This window comes from Orcinus orca, chromosome 8 (assembly GCF_937001465.1).
Source record: "Orcinus orca chromosome 8, mOrcOrc1.1, whole genome shotgun sequence".
In the NCBI taxonomy this organism is placed as follows: Eukaryota; Metazoa; Chordata; class Mammalia; order Artiodactyla; family Delphinidae; genus Orcinus; species Orcinus orca.
Genome location: NC_064566.1, coordinates 104127239 through 104155159, shown reverse-complemented (window position 1 = coordinate 104155159; position 27921 = coordinate 104127239). Strand labels below are relative to the sequence as shown.

At 38.2% G+C, this 27921-nt stretch overlaps 1 protein-coding gene across 8 annotated transcripts in view; it reads left to right on the top strand.

Annotated features, from left to right (window-relative positions):
* ARHGAP32 (Rho GTPase activating protein 32) overlaps positions 1-27921 on the top strand; it is a 266634-nt gene that overhangs the window by 196823 nt on the left and 41890 nt on the right. Inside the window, exon 1 of one of the 8 annotated variants that reach the window (XM_004280481.3) lies at positions 11354-11674. The exons of the other annotated variants lie outside the window; for them this stretch is intronic. The gene's annotated coding sequence lies outside the window, so the exon portion shown is untranslated. Of the gene's footprint in view, positions 1-11353; positions 11675-27921 lie in introns of those variants that run through there. 8 annotated transcript variants of the gene reach the window in all.

Sequence of the window (27921 nt, the reverse complement as noted above, 5' to 3'; positions counted from 1 at the left end):
TACTTTTTTTTTTTTTTTGGTTATTGCTGTCTTAGTGGGTATGAAGTGATATATCTTTGTGATTTTGATTTGCATTTCCCTGATGGCTAATAATGTTGAACATCTTTTTATGTGCTTATTACCCATTTGTATATCTTTGGAGAAATGTTCAGATCCTTTGTATATTTTTTAATTGGGTTGTCTTTTTATTAATTGAGTTGTAAGTGTTCTTTATACATTCCAGATACAAGTCCTATATCAGATAATATGACTTGCAAATATTTTGTCACATTCTGGTTTGTCTTTCGTTTTCTTGATGATGTCTGTTGAAGTGGAAATGTTCTTAATTTTGACGAAGTTCAATTTATTTTTTTCTTTTGTCACTTATGCTTTTGATGTCTCATCTAAGAAGATGTTGCTTAACCCAAAGTCAATATTTACTCCTATGTTTTCTTCTAAGTTTATAGTTTTAGATCTTATATTTTAGTCTGTGATCCATTTTGAGTTAATCTTTGTGTGTGGTGTGAGGTCCAACTCCATTGGATATCCAGTTGTCTGAGCACGATTTGTTGAAAAGATTATTCCTTCCCCATTGAATTGACTTGACTCCCTTGTAGAGAATCAGTTGACCTTAGGCATATGAGTTTATTTCTGGATTTTCAGTTCTCTTCCATTGATCTATATGTCTGTTCTTATGCCAGTACCACCCTGTCTTGATTACCATTGCTTAGTAGTAAATTTTTCAATTGGGAGGTCCTCCTACTTTATTCTTTTTCAGGATTGATTTGGTTTTTCTGGGTACCTTGCAGTTCTATATGAATTTTAGAATCACCTTGTCAGTTTCTACAGAGAAGAGAGCTGGGATTCTGATAGGGATTTATTGAATCTGTTTATCAATTTGAGAAGTATTACCTTCTTGCCAGTATTCATTAAGTCTTCCAGTCCTTGAACGTGGGATATTTTTCCATTTGATTATTAGACCTTTCATTTCATTCAATATTTTGTAGTTTAAAATTTTTTAGAGTAAAAGTTTTACATATCTGTTGTTAAATTTATTTTTATTCTTTCTGATGCTATTGTAAATGGAATTGTTTTCTTAATTTCATTTTCTTATTATTCACTGCAAGTGCACAGAAATACAATTAATTTTTGTGTATTAATCTTGTATCCTGAAACTTTGCTGAAATTTTATTAGTTCTAATAGGTTTTTTAGTAGATTTCTTGGGATAGGCTAAATATAAGATCATGTCATCTGTGAACAGAGATATGTTTACTTCTTCCTTTCCAGTTTGGATGTTTTTTATTTCTTTTTCCTGCCCAGTTGCCCTGGATATGTTACATTGTTGAATAGAAGTTCTGAGTACAGGCATCCTTGTCTTCTGATTTTAGGAGAAAGCATCTAGTTGTTCACCATTAAGTAACTTTTTAACTGTGGGGTTTTCATAGATGCCCTTCATAAGGTTGACGAACACCCTTCAGTTCTTAGTTTGTTGAATGATTTTATCACAAAAGGGTGTTCGATTTTGTCAGATACTTTTTATCCATCTATTGAGATGATCATGGGTTTTTGTGGTCACTATTTTAAAGTTATTAAAATTCAATATCAAAAATTTATTGTTATTTCTTGTGCATTATTTTTATGTATTTCTGCTGTGTAAGCTTAACTTTTATTAATTATAAAGTCTTCTCTTTGATAATTTCGCCTCAGAGATATACTGTTTTTAAATATTAGCTTAATATTGATATTACATTGTATCAATCAAATATTATACTTTCTCATGTTCTGAATATGAAAGTGATTTTCTAATAGTGATAACGTCCAAAACTTTTAAAACTTGAGAAAGTTAATCAGTTATTGACAGTTCTAGAAAATAGGTTTCTGTTAATAGACCTGTATGGCGTTGTTAATTCTAAATTAGTAATGATACATAATGACAGCACACCTTCAAAAGCTAGTATTTTATCTGTTGTGAGCAGCATTGCAGGGTTGGCATAGGAAAATGTGCCTTCTTAATACATTTTGAAAAGGATGATGTGAATTCTATCAGCCTCAGGCTTGTTTCACACTTTAAAACTGTCTTTGCCTGCAGTACAAATAACTTTAATGTTCTCTTTATTTTTAACATTGCCATCTGTCATGTTAGATGCCAGATCTGAAAGATGCAGATAGTTTAAGACTGCAACTTAAAGCTCCCTGTATTATTGCACAACAAGGGCAATGGGGAAAACCTTCCCTTTGGAGCTCTTCTTAGTGTTCTCCATATGTCCAATTATTTGTGTATGTAAAAATAAAATGAATGAGTCACTGTGTCCTGACCAAGATAGCATGTATCCATGGTACCTTAAGGAAAAGAACGTGTGTGGGGCGGAGGGGGCGGAGAAAAGAAGAGGAAAGAAAAGAGGAAGAAAGGTAGACGCTTGTCCCAAAGAAATTGGCATTTAGTTCAGTCCCCACAGGTTCTGGTTGAATGGCAGGTGAGGCTGAGGTGGGAGGAAGAGGAAGGAAGCAGGTGAGGATTTCTGTGTGTTTATCCTGTGCAGCATTTACCCAGCAGTTATTTACTGGTGTCTGTCTTCACGTTTTTAGTGTTCTCAGCTGTTATCTCCTCGGATATTTGTTTTGCGCCCTTCTGTCTCTCTCCTCCTCCACATGTCAGTTATGTCTTTGATGTTGGCTCATTGGTCCTCTCTCCAGCTTGGGTGCTTTCTGTTGACCTCTTCCCTCTGTGCAGGCTTCTCTGAAGCCCATCTAATGAATTCTTCAGTTCTCATATCAGGTGTTTCGTTTCTAGGATCAACATTTGGTCTTTTTTATAATTTCCATGGTGGAGTCCCCACCTTATCCACCTTTTCTTCCAGAAAGAAAGAAAGAGGGGGTTTGGGGGAGGGAGGGAGAGGGTGGAACGTGGAGAGAGGGTGAAGAGAGAAGAAAAGCAAAGCTTACTTTTGAAGCATGAGCTTCTAAAAATGAAGGACTAGGGAATTTAGACAAACCCTCCCTCTGAAAACAGAAAATTTGGACAGAAATGTAAAAATATAAGATCTCTTTGAAGGACTAGAGAGTTAACAAGGTAGTAAACAATTACTGAGCTAAGATTAAGCAGAAGAAGGACATCCAGATACGTGACACCAGTGTATGGGGACATTAGCCCCCTAGGGTATCAGCTGATGGAGTAGAGAATGTCGCAGCACTCACGGAACAACAAATGGAGTTCAGAGCCCAACAGGGCAGAGTTGCTGATACTGCCCCAAGCTTTGAGTTAGGATTTTTCTAGAAATTGACAACTGATTCTAAATCGATTCTAAAATTTGTATAGAAATGCAGAGCCCAAAACACACAAGACAGTTTTGAAGAACAAAAAAGTGGGAAAATTAATACAATAGATATCAAGACTTACTGTTAAAGCTTCACTCATTAAGATACTGAGATTAATGCAAGGATAGACAGAACAGTGGCAAAGAATAGAGTCCAGGAACAAACCTGTGTCTATATAGATGCTTGATTCATACACTGCAGAGCATTATGAAAAAGACAGCCATTTCAATAAAAGTTGCTAGGTCATGGAGAATTATAGATCTGTACATGAAAGGTAAAACAAGACTTAGAAGAGAATACTGTAGAATATCTTCATGACCTATTTTCATGATCTTGGGTTAGACATAAATCAGTAATAATAACTGAGAAGCTTAATCATTAAACTTAATTAAAGTTCAGAGTGTCATTGTAATATGCTATTACGATAGTGAAAAAGGCAAATCACACAGTGAGAAAGATATTTGCAGTACATATATCTGACAAAGGTCACGTAACCAAAGTGTGTAAAGAATCAGTAAGAAAAGGACAGATAAACTGATTTTTTTAATTGAGTGAAAACTTGATCAGGAATTTCACAACAAATATCAAAATGCGGAATAAGCACATGACACGATGTTCCACATCATTAGTCTTTAGGGAAATGCAAGTAAAAACTTTATTAACTCACAAAAACACACCCACCAGAATGCTTAAAATTTAAGAGTAACGATACCAAAAGTTGGCAAGGATGTAAACCTGTGGGAATTCTCATACACTGCCAGGGAAGCGTAATGCAGGACAAGCACTGTTTGGCACTACCTACTAAGTTTGTCATGTATATACCTTGTGACCCCGCAGTTCCGTTCTTAGGTATGTGTATAGAATGTTCATAGCAACCTTATTCCTAATTGTCAAAAAACTAAAGAACTCAAAACTATATCCGTAGTGGAATGGATAAATAAAGGCATGTTCATTCAGTGGATTCTTCTACACCAATGAAAATGAAATGAGTTATGTCTGTGTGGAGCAACATGGATGAGTCTCACAAAAATAAATATGGAGTGGGAGAAGCCGGATTTACACACACACTCACACCGGGTAATTCCACATAGATAGAGAGAGTTCAAAATCATACAGTTCAAGACTGTTCTGTGGTGATAAAGTTTGGACAGTGGTTTCATTTGGAGAGGAGAGTGAGTAGATGGGTAGGAGAGAGGATTCTGAAGTGCTGGTAATGTTCTGTTGATCCAGATGGTGACTATACAGAAATGAAATGATGTGGAGCATCTTTTCATGTGCCTATTGGAGAAGTGTCTATTCAAGTCCTTTGTCATTTTTGAATTGGTCACTTTGCATTTTTTACCTCCTATCCAGGTAAATATTCCTTACAATATCGCTTTAATACACAAATGTTTGAAATTACTTTTTCAAAATAGATTTTATACTTCCATACTGTGAAATACTGTGCAACCCTCAAAAGGAATGAGGTAGAAGCCTATGTGCTAACCCAGGGGATTTTTTCTGTGATGTCTTGTTAAATGAAAAAGCAAATCATGCAACAGTATAATCCCATTGTAAACTCATAGAAGAGGATCAGGAAGGATACATACCTGACTGGAAAGCGGAATGAGATTGTAGCTATAACAAGAGACATTTCATTGTTTTCCTCTGCTCCTGTATTGTTTAACTCCTTTACAATGATCATCTATTACTTTACATAGATTATAATCTACCCTTCACTCCACCCTGTCCAAATAGGTAATTTCTTAGGGTCTTAATGCAACCGCCCCATAAAATAGATATTTTGTGATAACAGATTTAATGCAGATGTTTTATTTAATGTATATACCTATGTGAAAAGCAGCTCAAAGAGGTGAGAGCACAGGCCGCAGCCTTGAATTTTCATCCCTGTGCCATGTGTTACTGTCCATATGCATGTCATTTGGCTTCTCTGATTTTAAATTTCCTCATCTAAGAAGTGAGGCAAGATTCTTTTAAAGATTAGAGATAAGGCATTTAAAGCCCCTGGATACCTAATAAATATCAGCTGTTATTTTTTGTCGACTTACGTTTATTTACTATGTTATATCATTTAAATTCAGGAGTGTCTGAAACTAGGTCTATTTAGTTTATGTAGGTGCTTATTTAATATATTATTTGTTGGTATAAATCTATATGCAAATATTTCACAGTATACCACTGAAACAAGTGAATTGCAGTAGTTTTCATGGGACCATGGTGAGGAAAGGAGCTTCTCTGGATGGCCACTTGAATAGAGTTTGCATCACAGATTTTTGTCTGAATTTTTTTGTTAGCAGACATAGAAGTAGCTGAGGCTTTCATTTTGGGGGAAGACTTAGTAATCAGATGTAATGCTGAGGAAATCCTTATAAGTAGTTTATAAGGTAACACAGCCTGAATTTGTGGCATAATTTTGAAATTAAAAAGTCCTTGTGTTATCCTTTTAGGAAACTGGTCCTCTAGTATCTTGTGTTTTGTTGTTGTTGTTTTATTTGCAGTTTTGCCTAATTATAGTTTTTTTCTTTTGTTTTCATTTGTTTACTTCTGGATTATTTCCATTTTCTTTCTTTGAATGTCCAGCACTTTGCTCTTCTGTAACCATGTTTCCTGACATCACTTTAGTATGAGGTGACCACTCTATAGCAAGTAAAAAGGTTCAGGTTTTTACTTACCTGAAATGGAATGTTGTATTGAATATTCTTCCCATTGAACACATTACTTTATTACTCTGGAGGCAAATACCTTAAGAATCAGATATGAAAATCAGTACCCTAGGAGGCATTGAGGTAAGACTTAAAAGAGTTCCAAAATGCTAGAATGCCCGGGTGGTTTTCTCTCGGAATACATGGTAAGGGATACATCAAGATAATACTTTCTCACTCTGCATCAGGGAAAAACAGAAAATTCATAACGTCACATATTTGTAGTTGCCTTAGAGTTTTTGAATACTGTATTTTTGTTATTTAAATGGGAATTTGAATCTCGATACAGCCCTGCAGTGTACTAAGGATGCGGAATGTATTTCTGTCCCCCACACGCCACTTTTTTTTTTTTGAATTTTATTTATTTTTTTATACAGCAGGTTCTTATTAGTTTTTTAACTAGTGGAGCAGCTGAGACTCAGAAAGCTCCACGCTGTGCCTGAGCTTTCAGAGCTGAACTTGCAGAAGTCTTCTGACCTCTCCTAGTAACCACTGTCCACACCTAGGTAGCCCTGGCTGTGCACCAGATGGATTACACTCATTTGTGATTGTTTAACTCAAAACCCAGAATTTTCCCACCATGGAACATTGAATAGAGGTAAAATGTATTGTTTTCTCTCTAAAAACGAATGTTTTGGTTTTATTACAACAAGAGTAAATAAAAATGTATTTCTGTATATGAACAGAAGAGATATTAGGGCAAAAGATGTGTTGAATGGAAGATGAAAAGAAGTGCTTATAGGAACCTACTTAATTTGCTAATTTTGTTTCAGCCATCATTCTTTCTAAGGCTTCTCTAATTAATTAAAATACATCTTTCCATAGTTCCTCATTACATATAAAACATACCTCCAGACTACTTTACTGTGTTGTTTCCGGCCATCTTCCTTTTCCGTTCTCCCATTCTGCTCTCTCTCCCTGTGCTCACTGGCCTCTGTTTCTGTGTCCTCAGCACATACCACGTGGTGTCATAGCTTTCCCTCTGCTCCTACTGCACCGACTGTTCCTACAGTCTGAAATGCCCTCCTCCCCATTTTGCCCAGTTGAAATTTTCCTTGTATTTAGACTCAGGCCATAATCTTCTTGTCCATGAAAGTTTCCCTGACCATCTCTCCCCGGCCCATCTCTCCCGGGCCTGTCTCTCCCGGGCCCATCTCTCCCTAGGCCCATCTCTCCCGGGCCTGTCACTCCCAGGCCTGTCTCTCCCTGGCCCATTTCTCTCTGACCCGTCTCTCCCTGCCCTGTCTCTATCTAGGCCCATCTCTCCCTAGGCCCATCTCTTCCTAGGCCCATCTCTCCCTGGCCCGTCTCTCCCTGACCTGTCTCTCCCTGGCCCGTCTCTCCCTGGCCCGTCTCTCCCTGACCCGTCTCTCCCTGGCCCGTCTCTCCCTGGCCCGTCTCTCCCTGGCCCGTCTCTCCCTGACCCGTCTCTCCCTGGCCCGTCTCTCCCTGGCCCGTCTCTCCCTGGCCCGTCTCTCCCTGACCCGTCTCTCCCTGACCCGTCTCTCCCTGGCCTGTCTCTCCCTGGCCTGTCTCTCCCTGACCCATCTCTCCCTGACCCGTCTCCCCCTGGCCTGTCTCTCCCTGGCCCGCCTCTCCCTAGGCCCGTGTCCTGTTTGTCCTCAAGTCAGATCTAACAGCAGCTGTTCCACTTGCTCACGAAATTGCAGTCTCCTCACAATTGACAAGTGTGTCTCATTCATCCTTGTCTCCCCCACAGGATACGTGCACAGTGGATGCACAATTAATGCCTGTAGAATTACTTTATCTTAATATTTACTACTAAAATAAAATTTTAGAATACAGCTTTTAATTTGTAATCCCTGACTTCAGAAAACCTCAGTGATTTCCCTTTGTGCCAGAATTATATACAAAATCTTTAGCCTAGAATTTAAGATGCTCCATAAATACTGAGAACTCACTTATCTTTGTAACCTGTTTTTTCCTTTTCTCCTCTCTGCTCAGCATCAGAACATGTTTCCTTATTCTCCACTCATTTATACTTTGGGTCTGCCCCTTTCCCTGCCTGTGACCTTTCTTCTGCCTGAGATGACTTACTCTGTTCTTCACGAAGGCTCCTTAAGCTGCTGCCTCACAAACTTGATTGTGCATTCAGTCTGCCTGAGAGAGAGAGAGTTAAAAACTGTAGACCATCATTCGTTAGGGTGGGGCCTGACATTCTTTATGTCTAAGAAACTCCCAGGTAATTCCATAATACTGGTCCTAAGACTATGTTTTGAATAACGAGGGACTACATTTCAGCCTACAGTAGCTATTCTTTGTGTCACTCACTTGGAAATAGTGTATGGCAATGAGTTATTTTGAATTTGATACTTCACTTTTTGTGTGTCTTTCTTCGTCACTTAGATTGTTTTGCTCGTGGGTAGATATTCTATTTTATATTAATTTGTATCCTTTATACATAGTGTTTGTTTTAAACCGGTTGATTAATAATTATAAACAAGAATAATGTCCACTGTAATTATCAAAAATGTTTCCTAAACTCCCATTTATGTTTTAGCCAGTGCTAGGGGTGGGCTCGATCTAATCCTTGCCATAAATAAAGCAGCTTTTTCATTTCTGATCATTTCTAGTATTTGTTCATTCACTGATCAGACAATTATTGAGTGCATACCAAGTACTAGGGCTAAAATAGTGAACACAACAGACAAAAATATTGTTATTTTGTTGTTGGTACTTAAGTGGGATGAGAGGGAGAGAAAGAGGCAAACACACACAATACATATATACTAAGGTAGGTAAGTGCTCTGGAGAAAAATGAAGCCTAGAAGGGATGTTGGTACAGGGGTTAGGAAGTACTGGATGTGGTTCATGTGGGGTTGTAATTTCAAAGGAGGGTAGAGTGGTTGGGGACAGGCTCATTAGAAGGTAGCTTTTGAGCAGAGACTCGCAGGAGATGAGGAGTAGAGATACGCATGTTACCTGGGGGAAGAGCTTCCCAGAGAGGGAACTGCAAGTGTAAGGACACTGAGCGAGTGTGTGTCGGGGCTTGTTAAAGGATCAGTGGGAAGGCCAGTTTGACTGGAGCAGTGAGTGAGTCAAGACATAGGATGAGGTCTGGAGGTGAAAGGGCATCAGATTCTCCTTGGGGCTCCGGTGCCACTGTGTGGATTTTGGCTTTCATTTCAAATTAGATGGGAAGACGTTAGAAGGTTTTGAGCAGAGCTGTGTGACCTGCCTCACCTTACGTAAAGGATCCCCTTGCTTGCTGTGTTCAGGACAGGAGATGACATGGGTGTACACTGTGGTGATGAGCCCACCAAGAGATGTTGGTGGCTCAGACCAGGAGGGTAGCTGTGGAAGGAGTGAGATGTGATCTAATTCTGGATATGTTTTTGGCCATGAAACTGGCAGAATTTACAGACGTACTGTCAAGGGTTTGAATAATTCGGGTAATTTTTATGACAGAATGATTGGAAGGTAGCCTTTGCCTTTCCAGTGAGTTGTCTTGTTGCCCCCGCTGCCCACACGGATACATCTTAGTCCTTCACAGGATAACCTCCTACAAGAGAAAAATAACAGGTGACCTCTCCTGTGCCATCAGCAGTCTTTAGAAGACAGAGCATAATGCTTTTCAGTCAGCCATATTTTTTAACTTTTTATTTTGAAACAATTATAGTCTCAGAAGTTACCAAAATAGTACAGAGAGGCCCCATATACTCAAAACCCAGCTTCTCCCAGTTGTAACACCCTACATAACTATACTGTACATTATCAAAACCAGGAAATCGGCACTGTCGCAATGCAGGGAACTAGATTGACAGACCTCACTCCAGCTTCACCAGTGTTGGCACACACTCATTCTTACCTTGTGTTTTTATGCGGCACAGAGTGCAGCCTTTAGGTTACAGGTGAGGGTCATTTTGTCACTCTCCTGCACTCAGGCAAACTACCGTCGAATTTATTTATTCCTCTCTGTGCTCATGTGTTAAGTTGTACCGAGTATTCCCCCAAATGGCTTTTCTACAGCAGGGATTCCTCTTCCCCTTCCCCCTTCCTTCGCTCTCTCGTTCCTCTTTCCCTTGCCCTCCCTTGCTGTCTTCAGTGCTGAGGAGGGGGTAGAAGGAGGGGTGGCTTTGCTTTCTCCGCCATGAATAAACTTTAAGAGCCTCATTTCCTATTCAACAAAATCCATAAATTCACAGCTGTTCCATTGGTAAAAATTAACATGGTTTGTTCCTGTCACACACTGGAGTTCTCTGTGGTCTTTCAGATTGTGAAATCACATCAATTCATTGTTTTTCTTATTGTGGCCTACCAGTTATCAACACTTCTTTATTCAGAGCTATGATCAGAAAGGAAGGAATGAATACATTTGATCGGTAGCAGATTTTGGCGCTGTGCATGATAAATACTCCCTGGGTATCTTGAATTCAACAATTCCTACTTGTTTGACCTTGGCAATTGCTTAATCCTCCATCTTGGCTTCCTCATGTCTAGGATGGGAATAGTATTCGAATCAACTTCATAGGGTTATAATGAAGACTATCTGTAAAGTACTTAAAATCTGTCTGGCACGTGTAACATTATTTTGTTTACTAAAAACAAATATGTGAACATGAATTTACATTGGTATTAGTAAAAAGTCATTTGGAACAGAAAATACATTAATCTCTTCCAATTCATTTATTTCTTCAACTAATTCTAATTGGGTTAACACAGTGCAGTACTGTTCTTAAGTATAAATAATGAATCTTTTCAATGTTTGTATAAGTAGAGCTACAATTTTAATACTGGGGCAGTGTAGAAAGGAGGAGGTCATAATCAGGAAAATTTAATTCTGGATGTTTTTGGTATTGAAGTATAGTTGAATTACACTGTTGCACAATTCTGGATTTTTAATCCTAAAAAAACTTTTCAGGTTTTAAAACATTTTATTTGCATATTAAAAAATTGTGCATTCCAATCTCAGAATTTTTCACACAGAGGCAGTATAAATTGATAATTTTTTTTGTCAGTCTAAGTAGAAAACAGTCACAGCTCATTATCAGCAAAGATATTCAAAGTCATGTTTTCCTAGCCTGTTGCTGCCAGTTTAATGACTCAGCCTTTTACAGACAATACTTCCTGCTTGATCAGTTACTTTTCTTATTTTATTTGGGCGTAAATACCATCATTTTTATAGGATACATTATCTCCCATGTGGATAGCAAATATAAACAACTGAATAGTAAGTGACTTTTTAAAAAATTAAAGACTGAATATCAATTTCATAGTGGTGTTATTCTGAGCAGAAAATATGCACCTGTGTGAAGCTGGTGGGTGGAGTCATACTGGTAAAGCCTGTTCTGCAAGTGTGGTTGGGCTGGGGCAGTTCTCCTGCGCTGCAAAGCAGGATGTGCAGAGAGAGAGGATTAAGTTCCTCCAAGCAGCGCTCTCGCACACACAAGCTGCTCGGCTTGACTAAAGACCAGAAACAGGGCCGAGAAAACTGCTGAAAGGGGGCCCGAAAGCAGAGCTGGAACCTCAGAGTGCCGTGAAGCTTTGACTTGGAGTTATCCCGTGGTGGATAAGGTCTGAGCCAGTGTGATTATGATTCATTCGGCACACTTTTGCATGGAATGCTGAGCGGTGGTATCCTGTCGAATCTACTGCTAAGTGCAGTCATCTGGAGTAATTTTAATTGTTGATCCTAAAACTTGTGCCACAGCAAGAGGTAAGGACATCTCAATCAATTATTCAAATGTTTGACCCCAGCAATACTCAGAATATTTCACTATTTTTATATTACATTTGGGCACATGCTTCCTTGGCTGCTTTTAGGTGAGTGGTTAATTATTTAGTTATCCAAAAAATTGAATAATTGAGCTTTAAGGTTTGTCATGTTTGTAGAGGGATGATCATTTTTTCAAGTAGATCGTACTACGTAGGTATTATCTCTTACGTTCCTAGTTTTAGGAAATACTCATTTTAAAATTTCAAATCAGATTATTTCTTAATGCTTTCTAGACCTCAGGTTAAGGTACAAAAGTTTGCATGTTTAAAAGAACATACCTTTGTTTCATAAGCAACAAGTATATATCATATTTAAAATTTTTTCCCTGCTGTGTAAATAGCATCTCAGTTATTGACTAATAGAAAATAGGCAGCACTGCTTTACTCTACCAAATAAAGAATTTGGTAGACTGTATAAAGAGACTGTTCAAATTAGCACAAAGAAGTAACCCTTCTGCACTTTTATCTTCAAGTATTGTTTTTCTTTTTTTCCCTCATTGGCATTAGTACGGATAACTGTCTCTATCCATGATATGTTGGTATTAACTCTTTTCTCCTCTTGCAGAGATTTTCTTACCGTTACGGTAGTATTCCATATTTATATGGTGCTTCTTCAGATCTTGGTTATAAATGCTTTTCATTAAGATAACATGGAGACCACAATTTTCTCTGAATCACAGATTAGTCCTGTTAAGAAGCTGAACATTTTTCTTTTCTACTACTCTTTAAATAATATTGATATTTTAATTTTCAAAACCACAAATGGGGGAACCTCAGAATTTAGAACTCTTTTTCACTGTCAACTTTTAAAGAGGCACTAGTTGCTCATATGATAATGGTTTGAGACTGTAACTTCTCTTTTTTTAACATATTATGTAGTACTTATGATATTCAGTAGGAGAGAGCAGAAATCTAAAGTTTCTTAGGTTAAGTTTACACATAAGACAATTAGAGGGGGAAGAACTAGGAAGTGACCCTGTGTTTGTGTGCACCCTTCCTTAGTGATCTCAGCCCTGAATTTAGGAGGTACAACCAGATGTGATCAAACCTGGTTTGGAAAGCTGACTCAGGGTCTGATTAGCCTTGTACTGTGGAAGATTCTTCAAGTGTTCAGAGAAATTATAGTGGTGAAGTAACTCCTGTTTATTGACACTTGCAGAGTTAAGTGGTTGGCATATGTAATTTCATGTAAGCATTGTAGTAACCCCGAGTGATGGTATTGTTATAGTCATTCTCATTGTGTATTTGAGGGAATTGAGACTTAGATAGGTCATTTGCTCAAGACCTTGCAAATTGGGAAGTGATTAGAGAATGGATTCAAGCCCTTAGGTCGGTCTGACTGCAAGGCCCATGTTCTTATTTCTCATGCCAAAGGTCAGGTCTTTTGTAGGGCAGGCTTCTAAGACTTCTGCCTTTAAATAAAGGGTTCTTATTATCAGTTCTGTCTTCCTCAAATATGGAGCTTTGCCCCTCCAGCTCCTGCAAAAGAAAATGTTGGGGTGGGGAGTGGGGAGAAACAACCCACAAAAACAAACAAAACCCACCCTGATCATATCAGTGTTCCACACCAAACTTCATAGCCTCATAAAGTGCAGAGGGTTATTTGACATCAAACTGAATATGATTACATTTTAATCTAATAAAAAAAGAAAGAAAGAATTTCAAGAAAAGTATTTTCACACTTTTAAGATTAAGGTTTTACATGTTCAGACTTCTAGAACTTTATCATGTTACTGAATTCCTAAGAATATGTAGTTATTGTAATTTATAAATAAGTGTTCTCTTAAAATAGTACTAGTTTTTAAGCTTCACATCAAATAGTACTAGTTCATCCTGGAAAAATAAGAGCTTAGATCATTTAAAAATTCTTAGCAGAGAGGCTTCTATAGTCTTTTTATTATAACCCACTCTAGTATTAGAATCCTTTAGTGTCAGGAATTTATAGCCACCTCATGTTTCCTCCTACTCTCCTCTGCTAAAATGCAAATCTTTCTGTTCTGTATTTAGAAATGAAATTAGTCAGAGTCTTTTATATAACTAAAGGGGTAAAGTTAAAAAAAAATTCTTACTTTGTTTTTGTACAGAGTTGAGGAACAAAACCAATCACATTTATTGTTTTAATTTATAATTTAAAATTTTAAAATAAAAATCAGTATCAGGGGCTTCCCTGATGGTGTAGTGGTTGAGAATCCGTCTGCCGACGCGGGGGACACAGGTTCGAGCCCCAGTCCGGGAAGATCCCACATGCCGCGGAGCAACTAAGCCCGTGTGCCACAACTACTGAACCTGCGCTCTAGAGCCCATGAGCCACAACTGCTGAGCCCACGTGCCACAACTAGTGAAGCCCGCGCGCCTAGAGCCCGTGCTCCACCACAAGAGAAGCCACCGCAATGAGAAGCCCGTGCACCGCAACGAAGAGTAGCCCCCGCTCTCTGCAACTAGAGAAAAGCCCGTGCTCAGCAACGAAGACCCAATGCAGCCAAAAATAAATAAATAAATTTATTTTTTTTTAAATCAATATCAGTTTTAGCAGGAAAAATGTAAAATTTACTTATATTACCCTAAAATCACATAAGCTAAATTTGAGCCTTCTTTTTATTATTATTTTTTTAACATCTTTATTGGAGTATAATTGCTTTACAATGGTGTGTTAGTTTCTGCTTTATAACAAAGTGAATCAGCTATACGTATACATATATCCCCATATCTCCTCCCTCTTTCCTCTCCCTCCCACCCTCCCTAGCCCACCCCTCTAGGTGGTCACAAAGCCTTTATGTTCGTTTCTGAAATTCGTAGCTCTGAGAACAGTAAATGTATCATGTAAATAATGTCTTATTGTAACCTGATGCCCATTTTCCCAAGGGAACTATGATTTTTAAAGCTTCAACATAGCACGCCCATTGTGGTTTATCACTGTTGATGTCCTGCTCTAGCAAGAGCAACACCATGAGGTTGCTTTGGTTTCATTCTTAACCCTGAAAAAGAGACATTTTTATTCAAATACTCAAATATTTTAGTTGACCGCAGGCATGCTATTCCACGTAAGAGTTGTGTTGGATATTCTGAAGAAGCAATTTGTTGCCAGTTTTCTGCTTCTCTTTTTCCAGATGAATTGTTCGCATCTCCTCTGTGTCTGAAAAGCTCTTCTCTAAAATTTACTACAGATTTATTTTCTATATCTATTAGTGTCATCCATTTGCATTCCACTCAGTAATGCCTTTTGAAGTGCCTCCTCTTCTCTCTTATGAGTAAATGGAAGCCTATTTGACTTATGTAACTGTTAGTAGCTTTACAAATTTTCAAACAAGAGCCATTACTGTCAGTGCTATTTTAAATTCAGTATTGCACGTACATGACATTTCTCAAATACCTGGTTTCCTCCCTTTGAGGTTGGAATGTACAGATATCAAAATTGTTACAGTCATCCACATTCCAGAACCTCATCCCTGGGCTGGCCCCAGATATTACCCTGGCAGCTGTTACACACATCAGTTAAAGAGCTGTGCTTTTTCTCTTACTTCTGAAATTGTTTATGACATATTGATCAAAAATGATTCTCTACTTTCTTATTCCATAATAACTTCAACAGTACGTTAAGATTTAATACTCAAGCTTATCTACATATTTTCTTTGACATCTACATATTTTCTTTGACATCTACTTTGGGATGGGTGGGGGGGCATCAGTGAAACTCAAGGCTGAAACTGCTTTATTCCTGCTTTAAAAATTAGAAGAAAACTCAGTAGTTCCTAGAGAGACAGTGAGGATTTTGCATTTTGAGTATCAACCTGGTAGAATATAAGTTTTCAGAAATTCAGAACGTATAGATACTATTTACCTTTTTTTCTCTTACTACAGTGCATTCCTGAAACATAGTTCAAAAATTAATCTTTAGAAAGTATATGACACTTTCTAGTAAAAGCAGTATTATAAATGGCCATTGTAGTGTTCACCAGGGACTTGCTAGCAAATAAATCAAAGAAACAATAGTGTATCATGTATTATGATATTACTGGAATTTCTGTATTTTCCTTCAGTTTTCATTGGAGATCTGGTTTAGGATTCAGTCTTTTCTTCATCTTGCCTTTTTTAGCACTGGGAAGAGGCCAGTGAGTGGAGCCAGGGAAAGGGCAGATCTAGCAAGATAGACCAGAAGATTTACAGAGAGAAAAATAGAGTCAGTGACAGAGTTTCTTAGATATGTCCTTACTCCATCAAATAAAAACCTACTCTGAGTTTGGTTTGCAAGAAACTCTTTAACTCTGATTTGGATGGTGTTTTTTGTAAGACTAAAAAAACACATCATCGGGCTTCCCTGGTGGCGCAGTGGTTGAGAGTCCGCCTGCCGATGCAGGGGACGCGGGTTCGTGCCCCGGTCCGGGAGGATCCCACATGCCGCAGAACGGCTGGGCCCGTGAGCCGTGGCCGCTGAGCCTGCGCGTCCGGAGCCTGTGCTCCGCAATGGGAGAGGCCACAGAAGTGAGAGGCCCGCATACTGCAGAAACAAAACAAACAAACAAACAAAACACATCATCAGAATCATTCATGTGTATTTTCAGTCATTGGCTTAAAGAACTCCCTTTACATCATTATTCATCCTTTTGCTTTATTTATGTTAAAGCTCTTCTATATTATGAAAAAGGAAAAGTTATCAAAGGTTCTATATTTCAGTTATTGGAAAAAGTGTTTTTAGTTCAGTTGGTTTAATATTTGAGTAACATATAATCTTGCTCATATAGAAATTTTTCTTTAAAAGTTTGTCAAATTACTACTCTAGTGAATCAGTTTAATTTCTAAGTCCTTTTATTTTCAAATAAAAGCTTTGTTGGTTTAGTTTAAAAGTAATTTAACTGATATACTCAAGGCTATAAACTAAGTAAATATTATATCATATTTTTCCCAGCATGAGTGCTGACTAAACTGGTTCAAAAGCTGTGTTTCTGAGTTGCTGACAGATCCTTTCAGGACATGCTAAAAATAAGTTAATTTTGGCATCTCTTCCCAATATCCCTTTTAATAAATTTGAAAATGCTGAGTAACACAGTTCACTTCAGCTCTTTGATTAAGAATGTAAATATAAATCTATGTCATATTTCTTTGCTGCTATTTAAGGCATCAGCAACCTATTACAGTTTTCCTGTTTTTAGAATTCTTTGTCTATACTTGTACCCTGTAGAATTTTATGTTTGTGTTCTTTTATTGAAAGACACTTCTAATATGTTTGCAGAATCCCTGTGTTTTTTACAGTTTCTAAGAGGGACTCTTGCCTTGGCTTAAGGCTTTAGTTTTTTAAGTTGCCACTTACCTTCTCCAGTCTTTCGTACTCATTTACATCCCTGCAATGGATACAGGGCAAGTAGGAGTAAAGGAGATTTACCACATGAGTATAAAAGCAAGACTTTAAAAGTGCATCTAGGGCTTCCCTGGTGGCGCAGTTGTTGAGAGTCCGCCTGCCGATGCAGGGGACATGGGTTCGTGCCCCGGTTCGGGAAGATCCCACATGCCGCGGAGCGGCTGGGCCCGTGAGCCATGGCCACTGAGCCTGCGCGTCCGGAGCCTGTGCTCCACAACGGGAGAGGCCACAACAGTGAGAGGCCCGCGTACCGCAAAAAAAAAAAAAAAAAAGTGCATCTAGTTTGTCACGTTCAAAACTTAAAAACTAAACAAAACAAACTAAATGATTATCTTAATAGATACAGAGAAATCATTTGATAAAGGTCAATACTTGTTCATTTTATGTATCTTGGCAATTAACAATAGGGGGTTTTTTAAATCTATTTAAGGTTTCTACCCAAAAACCCAAGAAAATTTTATTCTTAATGGTGAGACATAAGAAACAATCTATTTGAAGTCAAGAACAAGATCATCATTTATTCAAGGTTCAGTGAAACTAGACAAAAAGACATGGAAGGGATAAATATGTACTATTTGTAGATGACTGTCTTCAAATCCAGAAGAATCTACTGTCAAATTATTAGAAGTATTAACAGAGTTGAGCAAGGTTGCTGAATGAAAGATAAATAATACAGTGACAACAGAGTACCTAATATTTATTAAGGTTTTTTTTTCCTATCCAGCAGAAAAAAAGTGCTTTGTATTTAATTCTCACAGCAATCCTATTAGGTAATTACTGTTTTTAACTTTTTCATAGATGAGGAAAATGAGGTCTGAGAATTAGGTACCTTGTCCACAGTCATACAGCTAGAAGTCACAGAGGCATGATTGGAACCTCAGTAGTCTGTCACACCATGCTAATTGTGTTTCTATATACCAGTAATAAATTATTAGAAACTCTCATTTAGAAAATAGTACCATTTACAATAGCAATGAAAATCATAAGTTTCCTAAGAATAGCTATAACAAAAGTAAGTAAGACCTTTATGGAGAAAGACTAGAAAAACTTACTGAAGGACATAAAAGAATCTTAAATACATGGAGAGATATACTGTCTTCATGGTCAGGAAGGCTCAATATTGAAAAGAAGTCAGTTTTCCTCTAAAATAATCTGTAATTCAATGCAGCTTCAATCGAATTCCCCAAAGTTTTTTTCCTCCTATAATTAGAGAAGCAGATGCTAAAATTTATATGAAAGAGTAAAGGGCTAAAAATGTAAAGGCAGGGCCTCCCTGGTGGCGCAGTGGTTGAGAGTCCGCCTGCCGATGCAGGGGACATGGGTTCATGCCCCGGTTCGGGAAGATCCCACATGCTGCAGAGCGGCTGGGCCCGTGAGCCACGGCCACTGAGCCTGCACGTCCGGAGCCTGTGCTCCACAACGGGAGAGGCCACAAAAGTGAGAGGCCCGTGTACTGCAAAACAAAACAAAAAATGTAAAGGCAGTTTTGAAGAATAAGTGGAGGGACTTATTTTTCCAGGTATTAAGACCTATAAAATGCTAGAAATTAAGAAAGTGAGGAATTGATGAAGAGAGACTGGTAGGATTGAGAGAACACAGAAACAGACCCCTCACATACTATACACATTTTTCATGTAAGAATTAACCTTACAAATCAATGGAGAAAGAATTATCCAGTAAAAGGTGATGAAATAATTAGTTGTGCGTAAAGAAAAAAGTAGTGTGATCACATCTCTGCCTCATCCTAAACATACAAAAAAGTTCAAAGGCAATTAAAAACCTTCAAGTGAAAAAGGTTTAGGAAATAAAAGCTTTAAAAGAAATAAGACAGTATGTTTATGACCTTGGGTAGGGAAAGATATCTTAAAGCATGGAAACCATACACAAAGACGTGATTAGAAATTTAGACAAGATAAGCCAAAGACTGGGAGAACATGTTTGTAACATAAGTAACTGACAGGGGACTCGTTTCCCGATTATATAAAGATTCTTGCCCATCAGTAAGAAAAAGACAACCAAATAGTAAAATGGGCCAAGGATGTGAACAGTTATTTCACTGAAGAGAAAGACTGAATGACCAATGAACATGAAACAATGCCTAATCTCATTAGCAAGCACAGAAGGGCACTTTAAAGTGGAATAATAATACTGATCAGATTGATAGAAATGAAAAAGTCTGACAGAACTGAATAGGACAGAGAAATGAAGAGTGGAATCCTGAAGTACACCCTATGGGAAGGTTATGTTGGTAAATCATTTTAGAGAATATTCTAGCAGAGTTGAAATAGGGTTGAAAAGTACATACTCTACAGCCCAGTTGTCCTAGTCTTCAGCATGAGTGCCAGAGAAATTCTCTCAGCTGTGCCAGGAGACACCAGATTGCTCAGTGCAGTACTGATTGTAATAACAAAAACTTCAGAACTCTCTGAATGACAGTCAACAGAATGGGAGTACAGCTGTAGTATATACTTACAGGGGAATACTATAATGCAATTAAAAGGGATATACTGAGCCACAGTTATATATTCTCAAAATAGATAACTTTGAGGAAGGTTTGGTATAGTATGATTCCATTTCTACAAATTTTAAAAACATGCAAAATGATAATATATATTGCTTATGGCTGTATACATGTACAGCTAAAGTATAAAAACATGCATGGAAATGATGACATAAATCGCAGCAATATCTTTTTGGATCCATCACCTAAAGTAATGGAAATAAAAACAAAAATAAACAAATGGGACCTGATTAAACTGAAAAGCTTTTTTGCACAGCAAAGGAAACCATAAGCAAAATCAAAGACAACCTACAGAATGGGAGAAAATATTTGTTGTTTTTGTTTATATGTATCTGGTAGGTTGGTTGCATTTCCCTGCCTTGGAGAAGTGGCCTTTTGTAGGAGGTGTCCTTGGCGTCCCAGCAGCGAACTCCCCTCTCATCACCAGAGCTTTGTGCTGGGCTTGGGTCACAAGAGGCTGACTGTGGAACCCTGTGGGGGCCTGGGACTAGTGCTGGGTCACTGGGGGGCAGAGTCAGGGTTCAGGAGATCCCGGGGCTGTTGCCTGCCCACTGGTGAGTGAAGCCAGGTCTTGGGACTAGTGCTGGCCTCCTGTAGGGCAGGGCTGGGTCCTGGGTTCTGGCTGCAGAGCCCAGGGGTCCTAGGGCTGGTATCAGATGGCTGGTGAGTAGCGCTGCTTCCTGGCGCCCTTGGCTGTGGAGGCTGGGATGTCCCAGAACTTGTGTTAGCTGGCTGGAGGATGAGGCCAAGGCCCAGAGGATGCTGGGCCTGCTGCCTGCCTTCTGGTGGTTGGAGCTGGGTCCCAGGGTCTCTTTCTGGAGGTCCCTGGGGGTCCCAGGTTTATTGTCTGTGCACTGTTGTGTGAGACCGGGTCCTGGATCCTCTGGTGGGCCTGGCTGTGTCTAGGGGCGGCTGTGGGCTTTGGGAGTCTTAAGCAGCCTGTCTGTTGGTGGGTGAGGCTGTTTCTACACCCAGTTAGTTGCTTGGCCTGTTGCGCCCCGGCACTGGCGCCTATAGGCTGATGGGTTGGGGGCTGGGCTGGGTCCTGAGGCCGATAAGCTAGAGGGAGGATTCCAGAATGGTGCTTGCCAGGACCAGTGTCCACATGGTAGACCGGACTCCTTAAAAATGGCTACCACCTGTGTCTGTGTCCCCAGGGGAGCTGCAGTTGCTCGCTGCCTCGGAGAGACTCTCCAAGATTAGCAGGCTGGTCTGACCCAGGCTCCTTTCAAATCACTGCTTCTGCCCTGGCTCCCGGAGTGTGTGAGATTCTGTGTGCCCTTTAAGAGTGGAGTCTCTATATCCCCCAACCCTCCGGGACTCCCGAAAGTAAGCTCTGGTGACCTTCAAAGCCAAATGCTCTGGGGACTTGTTTTCCTGGTGCAGGACTCCTGAGCTGGGGAGCCCAGCATGAGGCTTGGACCCCTCACTTCTTTGGTAGAAGCTCCGTAGTTATTACTAGTCTCCTGCTGTGGTTCATCCACCCTGAAGGTTTGACTGTATTGCAACTCCACCCCTCCTACCTGTCTCGTTGTGGTTCTTTTTTTATATCTTTAGTTGTAGAAGATCCTTTCTGGTAGGTTCTGGTCTTTTTCATCGATGATCGTTCTGCAAATAGTTGTAATTCTGGGGAGCCCGTGAGAGGAGGCGAGCTCAGAGTCTTTCTACACCATCTTGGCTGATCTTGAAGAGCAGAATTTTTTTTAGAAAACTAGTCTGTGGGTATAATAACAAAGTAAGGGAAAAATCAATTTGACATTGCTTAGAGAAAAGTCCTTTCTCCATATCTATTGGTATGAATATATATGTTGTTGTGCGTTAAATGAAAGCAAGTTTATGGAATTTTGTATTAAAATTTGAATCTTTTCATATTTATTTAACATAAAATATTTCAAAGTATGCAACAGAGACAGAATTTGAGAGGTTATAAAGACCCTTAAATATCCCAGAGTCCAGTTGCCTGTATTTCTATTCCAGTCTCTTAAATTTCCATCAAATGGTCATCTAATCTATGTTTGTAAAACTTTGAGCAAAAGGCAGGACATTGTGTTCAATTGTGAAAATCCATTGGACATGTAAACCTTACACTCATACTTTATTATACCTTAGGTTAACCAAGATAATCTCCTCAGGTATTATGCATCCCACCTCTACCCTCTCACTCTGTCTGCTTGGCCATATGAATTCATTACAGATCTTAGAACTTGATGCATATAATCAAATAAACCTAATGCCAAGGCTCTTATCTCACACAAATCATCTTCCTTTAATTTAATTTACTGAGAAATTACTTCAAGCCCAGACTTCTCTCACGTCAGTCTAGAAGATTTCTAAGACCCAATTTAGAGAACTCTGAATTTAAGTGAAGTATTATGAGAAAAGGAGAATTCTTAGGATTTGCTGGAGAACTACTATACTTGTGTAGTTAGAAACTCCTGGTGCCCTGCCTCTCCATGTCAAGGTTCACCGTGCCCCTATAAACTGGTTGTTGGTATCATAAAGATTTACCTTGGAGATAGTAAGTTGTGTGTCATACTGCTAAAGCTTTTAACTACTGGAAGAACTGGTCTGGTTGCGTTTGTGTCAAGTTTGAAGCAATTGCAAGCATGAAATCTTGTCTAAATGATATGGAAGACAGTAGCCTTGTGGCACATGTTGCATTTTAACCCTAGAGTAGGGAATTTGAATACACAGTGGTATGATTTGCTTTTGTCTAAGTACTGTTTTGTGTTGTATTTTTTATCTGTGGAAATGTCTGTTATCATTTTCATTTCTCTGATCCACCATATTTGGTGGACCTTAACCCTAACACACTTTACACTGTATTCCAAGGTTCCTTTGCTGAAGTGGGTTTATAGGCACTTACCTGTCTAAAGCCAGTCCCCCACTCTCCCTTCCTCAGGAGAAGTCTCCTGATTTCATTGACAGTATTCCGTACTCTGTTCCTCGAAAGGTAGTTTTACTAAGGAGTTTACTAGTTTGTTATAAGAAAATGGGTGGGGGCAGTGTAGTGTCCAAAAGCCATTTTATTGTCTAAGAAATGGGAAGAAAATATTAAGTGAAGAAAAAATTAATATGAAGAGACATTTATATTCGGAAGTGTTGTTAGATCTTCAAATTTGGAACTAAATTGAGTATTTTTATTAGTTTAAATTTCCAGTGCAATGAAATTTGTCTATCTCAATAGGTAATTGATTATTTAATTATGGATGCCAGAGTTTTTCACCATAACTATCTCTAAATTGGAATGCCAGTTGTAATAACAATAGCAGCAACACTAAAATTGTGTAGAACATAGTTCAATCTTTCTTTGAAGACTTAGAAATTATTTAAGATTGCATGTCTAGTCACCATTATGAATATTAGTTATTTTGGTATCTCACATTGGGATATAGGTTGGCAGGAAGAGACCACACCCACCCCTCATTCCCATTACAAGTTTAGGTTTAAAGTTCCCAATTTATTTAGTAGTGTTTTTAGAAAGGTGACAGAAGCAGCGTGGCCACGCCGAGTAGAAGCCAGGTTATGCGCATATCAGCACAATTTCCCAGAACCCACAAGTGCCAGATGGGGGCACAGAGTTGCTAATGACACTCTCCACTGGTCTTAATTTTGTGTCATACTGCAAGCTCCTACTTGAGTCTTATGTCATTATTTAGGAAAAATAAATATGAATGGTCTTTACCCTACAGGAAAAGATAGCCAGCTTTCCTTCTTCTTGAGCCAAACTTAGAACACCAAAGACAGTCAAAGCTACCAGGTGTCCTGGAAAGTCCAGTTCTACCCAGGTTGCCCTCTGACTAATGTAATTTTATTGTGTATGAGAGTTTGGTCGGAGGAGCATGAATACAAATCTATTTCCTTAACAGTTATCGCTGAATTGTGAACGTATTTCCTGGTTAATATATAATTAATTTCAATCAGTAATTCGAGATACGATACTGCCAACTGATGTGAAAGAAATAAACCTATTGCTCTCTACTTGCAGAGAGCCCAGTTCAATATGGCAAACTATCATGGCAGGTTTTTTTAATGCTCTCGCTCCATTTATGCTGAAAATCGTCACTCCCTTCCTTCTTTTCTTCTGGGGAGTATTTTAAGAAGTCATAGTCGTTCTTCATGATATTCAAATCTTTATGACGTCCCAAAGCTGGCCAGTGGGAGTCCATTCAACTCAGTTCTTTTGACATGGCTCCTGATGGGTGTGGGTGCTTCCCCTGCTTTCTGTCTCAAAAAAATATCGCAGTCTCACCTTGTGCTTGCTTGCTATCAACTTGCAAACAGGCATTTCTCCAAGGAGTTCTGGTTTATTTTGTTAGGGAATGATATTTAGAAATCCAGATCTGAGACTACAGGCGTTCATGCAACTGGAATGTCATTGTTTCTAAGCCTTTTCAGTAGCTAGAGCTTAGGGAAAATGTGTATATATTTTAATTTTGAGTTCATGTTCACATTTCCAACTCATAGCTAACATTAGGGATATTTTTTCTTAAATTCCTTTATTTTATTATTGTATCTGCTTTCTCTCACACAGTTGAAAGAAGTTAAATATTACTTGGTAGTTGTTTCGTCCCTAGAATATATCCCGGTAATCATGTGCAGTTAGTTTATTGTTGACAAGGCATTTAAAATATTTTCTCTCTGTTGACAGTATTACCAATTTGATATATCATTAGATACATTTCTTAGGTTATTTCCAATCTTAGGATTTGCTTTTTTAACTTTCTAAATTTATATTTGAACGTGTAGAAAGAACATTAACATAATTCAGAAGTCAAACTACATAAAAAGGTATATTCAGAACAGTCTCATTTTTTATCCCCACCCATTTTTTTTACCCATTATTATTCATTTCTGGTTTATCCTTCCAGCATTTCTCTTTGCAAAACTAAGCTCTTATGTACACACATACATGTGTTTATTATATATTATGAATTTATGTGTGTGTGATGTATTTATTCCATATCCTTTCTTATGCTAAATATACTGTTCTCTACCTTCCTTTTTGACTTAATATATTCTGGGGATTGCTTCATATCAATAGGTAGAGATCCTCTTTTAAAAAAAACAAAAGCCAAACAGCAGTCCTCTGCACAGATGTATCCATTAATATTCAATCAGTTTGCTGTTAATGCACATTTAGGTTTCTAATACACCTATTGGGTTATTTTTAAAGTAACCTTTCTAAAGTGTTTAAACTCTTCAGTGTGTTTTCATTGCATAAAATCCAGACTCTGTAGTATGGCCCCTAGTGCTGGCCTTTACCTACCTCTTCAGCCTCATTTCACACAGTCTTCCTTGTTCACTACACTTGCATCTTCCAGTTCATATATGACTTCCTCAGACCTTCCCTGACCACCTTATCAAGGTATTGGGTTGGCCAAAAGGTTTGTTCGGTTTTTTCCATAAGATGGCTTTAGTAGCGCTTAGTTGTCTTTAACTTCATTCGAAACAATTTTGTTAGATTGTATTGTGACAGCTGTCATATCAGCGTTCATTTAAAAAAAACTTATCAAAATTGGTGAATTTTTGTGTAGCCATTTTAATATTGAAGATGGAAGAAAAAAAGTGACACTCTCGGCATATTATGCTTTATTATTTCAAGAAAGGTAAAAACGCAACCGAAACGCAAAAAAAGATTTGTGCAGTGTATGGAGAAGGTGCTGTGACTGATCGAACGTGTCAGAAGTGGTTTGCGAAGTTTTATGCTGAAGATTTCTCTCTGGACAATGCTCCACAGTCGGGTAGACCAGTTGAAGTTGATAGTGATCAAATCGAGACATTAAATCAAATCGAGACATTAATTGAGAACAATCAACGTTATACCACTCGGGAAGTAGCTGACATACTCAAAATATTCAAATCAAGTGCTGAAAATCATTTGTTTTAGCTTCGTTATGTTAATCGCTTTGATGTGTTGGGTTCCACATAAGTTAAGTGAATAAAAACCTTGACCGTATTTCTGCATGTGATTCTCTACTTAAACATAATGAAAATGTTCCATTTTTAAAACAAATTGTGATGGGCCATGAAAAGTGGATACTGTACCATAATGTGGAACGGAAGAGATCGTGGGGCCAGTGAAATGAACCACCACCAACCACACCAAAGGCCAGTCTTCATCCGAAGAAGGTGATGTTATGTATATGGTGGGATTGGAAGGGAGTCCTCTATTACGAGCTCCTTCCAGAAAACGAAACTATTCATTCCAACAGGTCTAATTAGCACTGCTCCCGATTAGACCAACTGAAAGTAGCACTCGACAAAGAGCGTCCAGAATTAGTCAACAGAAAATGCATAATCTTCCATCAGGGTAATGCAAGACCACATGTCTCTTTGATGACCATGCAAAAACCGTTACAGCTTGGCTGGGAAGTTCTGATTCATCTGCTCTATTCACTAGACATTGCTCCTTTGGATTTCCATTTATTTCGGTCTTTACAAAATTCTCTTAATGGGAAAAATTTCAATTCCCTGGAAGACTATAAAACGTACCTGGAACAGTTCTTTGTTCAAAAAGATAAAAGATTTTGGGAAGATGGAATTATGAAGTTGCCTGAAAAATGGCAGAAGGTAGTAGAACAAAACGGTGAATATGTTTTTCAACAAAGTTCTTGGTGAAAGTGAAAAATGTGTCTTTTATTTTTACTTAAAAACCAAAGGAAGTTTTTGGCCCACCCAATAGTTTCTTTTTCTCATCACTATTACTGCACTCTGTTTATTTCCTACTAGCAGTTAAGAGCAATCTGAAATTACCTTGCTGTCTTAATTTAGGCTGTATCATACAGTGGCTAAGAACTTGGGTTTTGAGCTAGACCCATCTGACTTTTAATCCTGGTTCCATGACCTTAGACATGTTACTTAGCACTCTGTGCCTGAGTTTCTTCCTCTAAAAAGGGGGTCATAATAGTATTTTCCTTATAGGATCCTATGAGAAATGAATGGTTAATAAATATAAACACTTATGCAGTTGTTGGCACGTAACTAAGCATAAAATAAATGCCGGCTGTATGGGTATTATTATTTGTTCATTCCTTCTCTCCTCAGTAAGCTCTGACAGCAAGAGCTTGTCTCACTTGTTGCCCACTGTACTCTCAGTTCCTGAGGTACAGGAGGCACTTACATGTTTGTTGCTAAGTGAATAATAGCTAAAATTCAGTTCCCAACCCTTTGAAGCATTCCTGGAAATCTGACTAAAAGAATGCTTTCTCATGTACATCATATGCAGTTGCCAAATCCAACAGATATTTTCATCAAATTCAGCATCAAAGTACAAATGCCTACTTTTTAGCCTGTGTCTTGGAAGTTCTGGTTAATTATTAAAATCTGAAAAAGAAATCAGAAATTATTCTTATCAGAAACAGGATGGAATTACCATATTTGCTTTAACACAGTTATATATCCATGAAATCCTAAAGGATCAACTAAAATTCTCCTAAAATTGTTGGGAGTTTAGAAAATGATCAGATTTGAGCCATACATAAAGAAATAATTTTCCAGTATACCAGTAACTACCAGTTAATTAAGACTGTAATTGAAGAAAACTATTATTCTACAAAAGCAGCAAAAAAAAAAAAAAAAAGGTAAAATACTTAGCAGTATCCCTAGCAAGAAATATGTGCAATGTGTCTTTTCATAAAATTAGAAAACTTTACTGCGAGATATAATAGCTTTAGAAAACTGATGACACACCCTGTTTCCAGGTAGAAATATTGAATATTATAGAAATTAAAATTCTTTCAAATATATAAATATAATATTAAATTACCATAAAGCAAACTCATTTGTTTTTATTCATTAATCTTCTCAAAATTATTTTAAAGTTTGTTAGAGAATGTTCAAAAATGAACCAAAATGGTTTGATGGCCACACTTTTAACAACAAAGATTCATAACACACAGTCTGCTAGCGACTAGGGGAGAATAAAACTCATGCAAGTTCAGTGACTTTTAATATACTAATATTACAGGTGTGACATACTTCTGAAGTTACCCCAACGTGCTATAAATGTCTCAGCAGTTGAGAGACCATGTCATTTAACTTTGTAGCAAGGATCTCAGATACAAGTGAGGTTGTAATTTACCCAGAGTGTCACAGCATGTTAGAGATAGCATCAAAATTGTACTGACGATTCTAAGTAAACTTTAACTAATTGGTATAGAAAAAATAAATTTCCTCTTTAATCTGTGTACAGTCTAGGATGACTGCCTTGTCCCAGTTTGTTCAGGACTTTCCTGGTTTTAGCACTAAAAGGCTCATGTCCCACGAAACCTCTCAGTTATGGGCCAGTTACAGTTGATCACCTTTGTACAGT